Below are 8,819 nucleotides of genomic sequence, written 5' to 3'. Positions count from 1 at the left end.
GAGTTTATCTGCTCCCAGTCCAGTCCGGGATCCCTCCTGCTATGGTAGAAAAAGCATTAAATTTACATGTTATATTCACAAATGTCAAGTTCCCAATTCACATCTGAATTGATTCAAGTCTGTCTCTAGTCGTCTCATCTTCCTTCAGTCTGAAGTCAGTCTCTAACCTCCTTATCTGTCTTGTACCGTAGTCAAAAGTCCCTTTAGATGTGTGCGTGTGTTTGTGCAATTACCTGTCCGCCGTTGAATCATCACCAATTATTTTAGATTTTATTTAGATCCTGAGATTACTTTAGTTTTTAATCTATCAACAAACTCTGAACTCCTGCTACATGTCTTCATGGATTCAGCTTTTGTTTCAGAAGACCTTTTGTGGCTATGCATTCCACAAAGCCATGGACAATGGGTCTACAACCAGCCGGTCTCTCTCAAACAAAAGGTGTCTCCAGAAAAATTTGCACATCAAATGGCTGTGCCGTAAGAGTTAGCTACGCTCTCACAGCACAGACATGGATGGTTCTGTCATGCTAATTTGGAATTCACAAAGACTTTTTCTGCTTAAGCCTCCATTTTGTGGTTGTCCTGGTCTCCATCTTGGAGCTCCCATGTGGTCTCAGCATGCCGTTTCGCCATGCTGCGTCTTTGTCTCTTCTGAAACGCTCAAAACAATCTTTACACATCATATTTCTTACATGTTACATTTCCAACACTTACCACATTCTGGTTTCTTTTCCTCAACTTAGCTGTTCCTCCACACATTTTCAATACTTTCCGTATACTCACCGGTTCCTGCTTCTTCCTTCTGACGTTCTTCTCCACTCCTCCATCTAAGCGACCTTCTCAATCCTTCTTAAATCTCCTCCATCATTAAACTTCCTCTTGTACCTTAATTACTAAAACATCACTTTTTCCTTCTTCTCTGCTAGAAATAATCTATTTACAAACAAACAGTCTACCTTCCTAGATGTCTATTTTCAACAGGGAAAGATATCCCCCCTTGCACGAACGTCCAGTCGAGGCCTGCAGAACTCAGAGACATTCTGCAACACGTGCAAGCACTTTGATGTGTGAGGTCTCCATTTATCCTGGTCGCCATTTTGGAGTTGTTGTCTGCATGAGGTTTCTGCGCAGCGTCCATCTTCAATTCACCATGCGGCGTGTCTTTGTCTGCTTCTGAAACATTCTCCATCATTTTGAAAACTGTTAAACATTTTTTCCTCTTTTTTCTTTTTATGGCATGATCTTGCAAAATGTCCTCTTCGGTTACAGTTCCAACACTTTGCTTCACTTACCTTGTTCTTTCTCCCATACTTACTGGTTGCCTTCTTGTTCCTTATTCTTTGGCGTTCTTCTTCCACCTCTCCATCCAAATCGTGCCAAAATACTTCACCTTTTCCTTTTGTTGCATTCTCCATTCCTGCATCAATTCTTACCAACCAACAATCCACTCCTGCTTTGCCACTCTGCTCATTTAATTTTAACATGTTGTGTGTTCTTTCTATCTCCTCTTTAATCCACAACTGGTGTAAACCTTCAACTTCCTCCTTCACTGGTTCATTTTCTGTTCTGACTCTCATGTGGATATGCATCTCCCTCAATGGTTCTACTTTCAAATGACCAGTGAATCCATAATTTGCTTCCCAAGGGTTTACATTCTCAGAAGAATCTGGGTAGCGATATTTCATATATTTTTTGTCCCCTGTTGGGATCTGTTGCTCACTAACAACAGGCTCTTTTTTCTTTTTCCCGTTACAAATCCCCATTATGCTAAATACAGAGTGTGGTTTATCAAAATACAAAGTTCTCACGGACCAATATTCAGATTCTGAACAGCAAGCTAGCCAGATGAGGCCTCAAATTCAGCCTTTCACCGGAGCTTTTGCTCAGAACTAATATTGTTTTTGATGCAATTGATAACCACCTAGATTCCTCATAAGCCAAAACAATATCAAGCCAAAATGATCTTCAGCCGTTAACGGACCGTCAGCCAGATGACCAATAATGCTCAGACTTCATTCACGCAATATGCATTCAAAACACAGACACACTCCCCACGTGGCTAACCGCTCGCTCGCTCTCTCGCTCTCTCTCTCTCCCTCCCCCTCTGGCCAGACTAGTTCTCACTTATTTTTAAGGTAAACATTGTAATAATGATTCCTTCTTGCGCGTAACTTTTCATGCACACGACCGGCGTGAGCGAAACTCATACGCGTGAACCCGCACGCGCGTAACTATTCATGCACACGACCGGCGTGCGCGAAACTCATACGCGTGAACCCGCACGCGCGTAACTATTCATGCACACGACCGGCGTGTGCGAAACCCATACACGTGAACCCGCACGCGCGTAACTATTTGCGCGACCAGCGCGGGTTAAAGCAGCTGCAGTACTTTAACACAAGTTTGTCTTACCTTCTTTAAAACGTGCGTAGGATCGCTGTTCGGGCTCGTCAAACCGTCCGTCGGCGAACTGAAAGAGAAAGGCTGGCCAGTGAAGAAGTTGCTCCACTGGACTTTAGATCCGCTCCGTCGGAGCGCGTGCACGTTCAGCTTCCTCACCGCGGCTCGGAGACGTCGGTTATATTGAGCTCCGGCACTTCGAAGGACCAACTTATGTAGGGGTTATTCCCCGACACACTGTGTAAGAAATAATTAAACGCACACAAAATGAATCGGGCAGACAAACTTCGATACTTTACCGGTAAGGAGGGACCCTGCTCGCCCAGCGGCTGCGACCAAAAGACCCCCCCCCCCGAAACCTCGCGGTCTTTTTATTCACACGGTGAAAGTAGGTTGTCCCAGGTATTTACATAGATCCCTACCCCCTAGAGACAAAGGGATCTCTACCTAGAGAAACACTCATGGTCACCTCCATCTTAAAAAACTCTACAATGAAACAATGAAAATACAACTCTACTCTAACAGACCCGCTCGAGAGATGCGTTCCCTAAACAGAACCTTGTCTCTGTCTGTGTTCCCCAGGGAACCCGCTGCCAGCCCGGACGCCACCGTGGACTACGTGAAGGTAGGAACAACGAGCCGATTTCCTGCCTTTGATGTCGGGATTACGTGTTTAGCTAGTTTCATCTGGATATTCCTTTCCTTCCTGATGTTGACGTCGAGACACAAACAGAACATTCGGTTGAGCTTCCGGAGCCGCCGGATGTGATACGAGATGTTTTAACCCTCTGGGATCCAGAACCAGGGTGTTAACATCACATAAGTAGTCTCTCTCTCTCTCTCTCTCTCTCTCTCTCTCTCCATCCATCAGTCGCTTTCCTTTCTCATCCATCGCTCCATTAGCTTGAACATTTTTTGGATGCTGCCACCTCGGTCTGAAAAGCAAACTCCGTTGTTCCCACGAAAACGCATGTGGTGGAAAACCACACACACACACACACACACACACACACACACACACACACACTGGATGCATGCACAAACAGCTTTTGTGTGCATTTCTTTGGTCAAATTAGCATTGTGACAAATGTCAACAGGGCGTGTGTGCTGACGGCCGGGCGCTCCAGCTGTGTGTGCGTTTCCACCGTGGAATGGCGTCCGGTGTTTCCACACGCATTTAAGATTTAAATATGAAATGATTCATTGTACGAGAAGAGGAAATGAAAATGAAGCCCCCCCCCCCCCCCCCATTTACTGCTGCAGCATCTCCCAACCTTTTAAAGCTTGGTGATAAATAGAATCAGGATATTCACACTTCCCTTCGCGCGCGCACACACACACACACACACACTCTAAGGATCGCTGTGTTGTTAATACGGTTCTTACTTCATGACTTCTCCACAGTCTTGGTCCCCGGGGGATGAACCCGAATGTTCATCGATTCTTATCGAGTCTAAATCTTTCTCACAAACACACACTTTCTCACAGACACACACTTTCTCACAGACACACACTTTCTCACAAACACACACTTTCTCACAAACACACACTTTCTCACAGACACACACTTTCTCACAAACACACACTTTCTCACAGACACACACTTTCTCACAGACACACACTTTCTCACAAACACACACTTTCTCACAGACACACACTTTCTCACAAACACACACTTTCCCCTCCGTCCGACCGGAATAGACAGCGGCTCCGTGTTTTTCCAGGACATTCCTGGAGAGACGGCTGCGTGTATTTTAAGGTGCACTTTTAGACGAGCTGGTGATTTGGGGCCGCTGCGGCCACACGACTGTGCGTGTGTAACCGTGTTTGTTGCTCCGTGGTGCCTCGGGGGGGGGGGGGGGGTTCTGCGTGGAGTTCCTTTGTGGATCCTCAGAGAGTTCCTGCTGTAATTAGAGGCCCCTGCGCACGCACACACACACGCACGCGCATGAGAACTGGCGACATTAAATGTTATTGGCTCCCACTGGATCATGTGGCTCTTCCCTCACCCATATATGGGTTTTGGTTTGTGGAGGCGGGGCAGTGGAGCGGGGGGGGGGGGGGGCATGCGAGGGAGCATCTCGCTGGGTGAGCTGCAGGAGAACGACAGGAGGAGACGGAGGGACGGAGGAGGAGGAGGATGAGGAGAGGATGAGGAGAGGATGAGGATGAGGATGAGGAAAGGATGAGGATGAGGAGGAGAGGAGAGGATGGTGGAACCCGGACCCACTCCGGTCGGTGAAACTTGTTTAACTGAGGTTGAAGACTTTCCCCGGACGCTGTTGATGTTTTGATGCGTCGTCACGGTAACCGGAGGTTGGATTCTACGGTTCAGGATGTCGGAGCGATGCGACCTGAAGACTCACCCAGCAGGGCTGATGACATCATCAGTCGATGACGTCATTAACATATTTGGGTTTTCCCAAATGACATGAAAAGTGTTCACTGAGCAGGAAGAACAACGCTGCCCTTACAGATAATCGATTATTGATTTGAATGAACTTCCCTTAATGTCAGTTAAACTTTTACAGAATCACCAAAACCCGCAGTCAGTGTTATTATTATTATTATTATTGTTATTATTATTATTATTATTATTATTATTATTATTATTATTATTATTGTTGTTGTTGTTGTTGTTGTTGTTATTATTATTATTATTGTTATTGTTATTATTATTATTATTATTATTATTCAAACATGTCTGCGCCCCATCCTGCTGGCGGCGCAGCGACGCACTAATCGATATCACATGCAGGTCTTGTGAGCGACGGCAGCGCGATTCATTCCAGTTCAGATGGAAGTATTTGCGATTCCAATGGCTCTATCTAATCGATCTAATCGATCTAATCGATCTAATCAGAGAATAAACATATATTTAAGACAACATACCAGCAGACCGATTCCGTCTCTCCTCCTACTCGGCTGTTTCCGTTGTTTTATTGATCGGACGCTGTGAAACAGGAAGCGTTCTGTCAGCTAAAGTCCCGCCCACTGGCGGATTTTCATTGGTTCAAATTCTAGCACAAGATCACGTCTTACTGAGACATTCCACACGAGGGCAGGAGTTTCCACGGATCGATCCAAGGAAAGTTTATGTCGCTTAATTTAGGGTCGATTCGGTTCTCATTTCACTCTAAAACAACACTCTGCTATATCTGAACTGTTGTATTAAAATAACAGTTTGATTTATTTGATATATATTTTCTGCACCAAGTTAAAAATGCAGTCATGAAAACACTCCCCCCCCTCCCCTCCCAGGTACCCCTTCCCCTAGATCAGGGGTCGGGAACCTATGGCTCTTTTGATGATCGCACACGGCTCGTGCTCAGAAAAAAATAAATAAAAAAAAAACATTTTTTTTTTTTACTCGCCTTGCCCGTGCTGACCGCAGCTGGTTTGCGCGCCCAGGTCGTGTGTCGTGTTTTTTGTTGTAAGTAACTTGTTCACTTGTGTCTGGATCTTATGTTCCGTTTTCTTTGCGGCACCAGCCAGTCGCCGTCTGTTAGTAGAGCTTGTGTTGCAGGGGCATTTTGCACGGCTGGCATTTTATTGTGAAAATCACAGAGCGGAAGCACGCTGTCACGGTTCCGCCCTAAGCCTGGGCTGCCACTTTAAAAGTAGGCCGTCATCCCGCCATTAGGGGTGGGCGTGGCCAGCTGTGTGCACGGTGGCAGAGTGGACTTTGTTTGGCTCCACCTTAATTTCCAATCTCCCTGAGAATTCTCCAAATACACAGTTCACAACAAGTTTTTTTTATTTACAAGTTTACAAAAAATAAACAAAAATAAAACATCGGGTTCTGACTCCGGCTTCTATTGTGATGAACGAGGGAGCAGACGTTGAAGGTGAAGAGAGCGGCTGAGCCGGCGGGTGAACACATGAACACAGCGTGAACAGCAACAACACACACTCTGAGCAGCCCCAGGGGGCAACTAGTGCGCTGATGGGGTATTAGCAAAACGCCGACTGATCTCTGATCCTCTGAAGATTGGAGTCACAACGACTTTTATCCAGGACAATCTAATTATCGCCACAGATTATTTTTAGCTCTCTTTAACATCAGAGGTGCTTTTTCTTCAATTAAACACTTTATTTGCTCTTTTTTTTTTTACTTTGTTTTTTGTGCATTCATATTCTTTGCTTCTAAAAAGCACGTCCAGGCAAACAAAATAATGGCAGTCTTGAGTCTTGTGATGGAACGACCAGAAATAATCCAGCACGAGAAAGTTATTTGGTAATAAATGTGATCGTTATGAGGGTTTAGGTTTAATTTTACAGTTAAAGTGACATATATTATCTGTTTAATGTCATTTAAGGCGGCAGCTAAATGATCATTTTGTTGCTTCTTTAAAAGAGCCGTCATCAGATTGCTTCTTGTGTCTGAGCAGCATTTTAAAACCCAAAGAAATGCCATTAATAATGAAGCAAAGCTGAGATGTGAGGAAGTTGACAGACTATAATCAGAACTTTTGAGTTATGAACTGTTTGTCAAACGAAACAACAAGTAATTCCGAGGTGGCACTTTGGACTTAACCCTTTAATCTGATAATAAACATTTTCAACTGAGCTCTGAAGAAATATTTCAATCTGGCATGTTCAATAGATCTGAAAGTAATAGTAATTTGCTATTTTTAGAAGAAAATAGCGTGGGCAGATCTTCTGAAATGATTCCCACGTTGATCTAATTTAATGCTTCTCACCTGTGTGGGTTCTCATGTGGAGTGCCAAGCTACCACTTTCTCTGAAATGTTTCCCACATGTTTTACAATTATAAGGCTTCTCACCTGTGTGGGTTCTCATGTGGACTGTCAATGCACCACTTTCTCTAAAATGTTTCCCACATGTTTTACAATTATAAGGCTTCTCACCTGTGTGGGTTCTCATGTGGCGTGCCAAGTCACCACTTTCTCTAAAATGTTTCCCACATGTTTTACAATTATAAGGCTTCTCACCTGTGTGGGTTCTCATGTGGGCTGTCAAGTCCCCACTTTCTCTAAAATGTTTCCCACATGTTTTACAATTATAAGGCTTCTCACCTGTGTGGGTTCTCATGTGGACTGTCAATGCACCACTTTCTCTAAAATGTTTCCCACATGTTTTACAATTATAAGGCTTCTCACCTGTGTGGGTTCTCATGTGGACTGCCAAGTTACCACTCTGTCTGAAATGTTTCCCACATTTCTTACAATTATAAGGCTTCTCACCTGTGTGGGTTCTCGTGTGTTTTAGACAGTCTCTATTTCTTGTGAAAGCTTTGCTGCATGTTGTGCAAACATATGGTCTCCTTTTTCCATCCTTTTTGCTGTGGGTTTGAAGTGTGGGATCACATTCTACATCCTCTTGACCTGTTTCTCTTCTTTTATCATGGCTTCCAGATGCATGACAGCTGTTCGAGAACAGCAGCTGGTCAATGTCTGCTGCTCCTACCACAGAGGTAATAACTGGCATGAGAACTCCAGACTCTTCATCTGCATCTTCATCAGCTTTCAGGAACAGAGTCTGATCTTTGCTGTGGTCTGTTTCTCCACGAGTCGGACTCAACATGAAGGTTCCAGTCTCCTGCTTCAGTCCAAGCCGCTCTCTCTCCTGACTGGTGGGGATTTCTTCCTGCTCCTCTTTCACGCGTGGAGGCTCTGGCTCCTCTTTGACAATACTGGAGTTCATCTCCTCCTTCCAGAGCTGCTGATCAGCAGGAACCTCCTCCTCCTCCTCCTCCTCCTTACAGACATGTTGCTGTGGACAATCTGGAGGACAGATTGAAGGAATTGGACGCCGCTGTGATGAAGCAAGCATGCGAGGACAAACATACATACTTATTCTGGGTGATTTCATTCCGGGTCTCCAGGTGATATCTCGCAGTCTTCGCTGATGATCGATCTTCACTCCGTTTTGTTCACTCGGTTCTTTACAGGCAATCTTTGGTCGCTTTTTAAAAAGGCATCCAGTTCAGCTGAAATACCTGCAGACGAAACAAATGATTCCCTGTTATCTTCTGCTACAGCCGATTGTACCGTTAATTTAAAATCAATAGAAATGGAGAATCGCCTCCCTTTATTCCTCTAGAAACTACAAATATCATTTAAAGAACAGGAATACCAATGCAAAAATAAATGTCATGGAAAGCAGAAATATACATAAATACATGCAATATAACCGGAAAATACGAAATACTAATGACATCACTGTCTTTTAAACCTATTATATAAGGAATCGTCTTTTGTCTAAATATAATCTCAAAGCCTAAAAGTAGAATTTGTTCTTTAAAGTGTTCATGACACAAAATTGAGATTTTTAAACATAATAGATAATAGAGAAATCCGACCCCAATGAAATATTTAAAAGTTACAAACACACATTGCGTCATCCCACTGAGAACAAAGAACCGTTCTTGTGACTAGCATTTTAGCGGACTAGCA

Source organism: Brachionichthys hirsutus, unplaced genomic scaffold, assembly GCF_040956055.1.
Source record: "Brachionichthys hirsutus isolate HB-005 unplaced genomic scaffold, CSIRO-AGI_Bhir_v1 contig_445, whole genome shotgun sequence".
Lineage (NCBI taxonomy): Eukaryota > Metazoa > Chordata > Actinopteri > Lophiiformes > Brachionichthyidae > Brachionichthys > Brachionichthys hirsutus.
The sequence above is the reverse complement of the archived record's forward strand: the minus strand, read 5'-3'. Positions refer to the sequence as shown.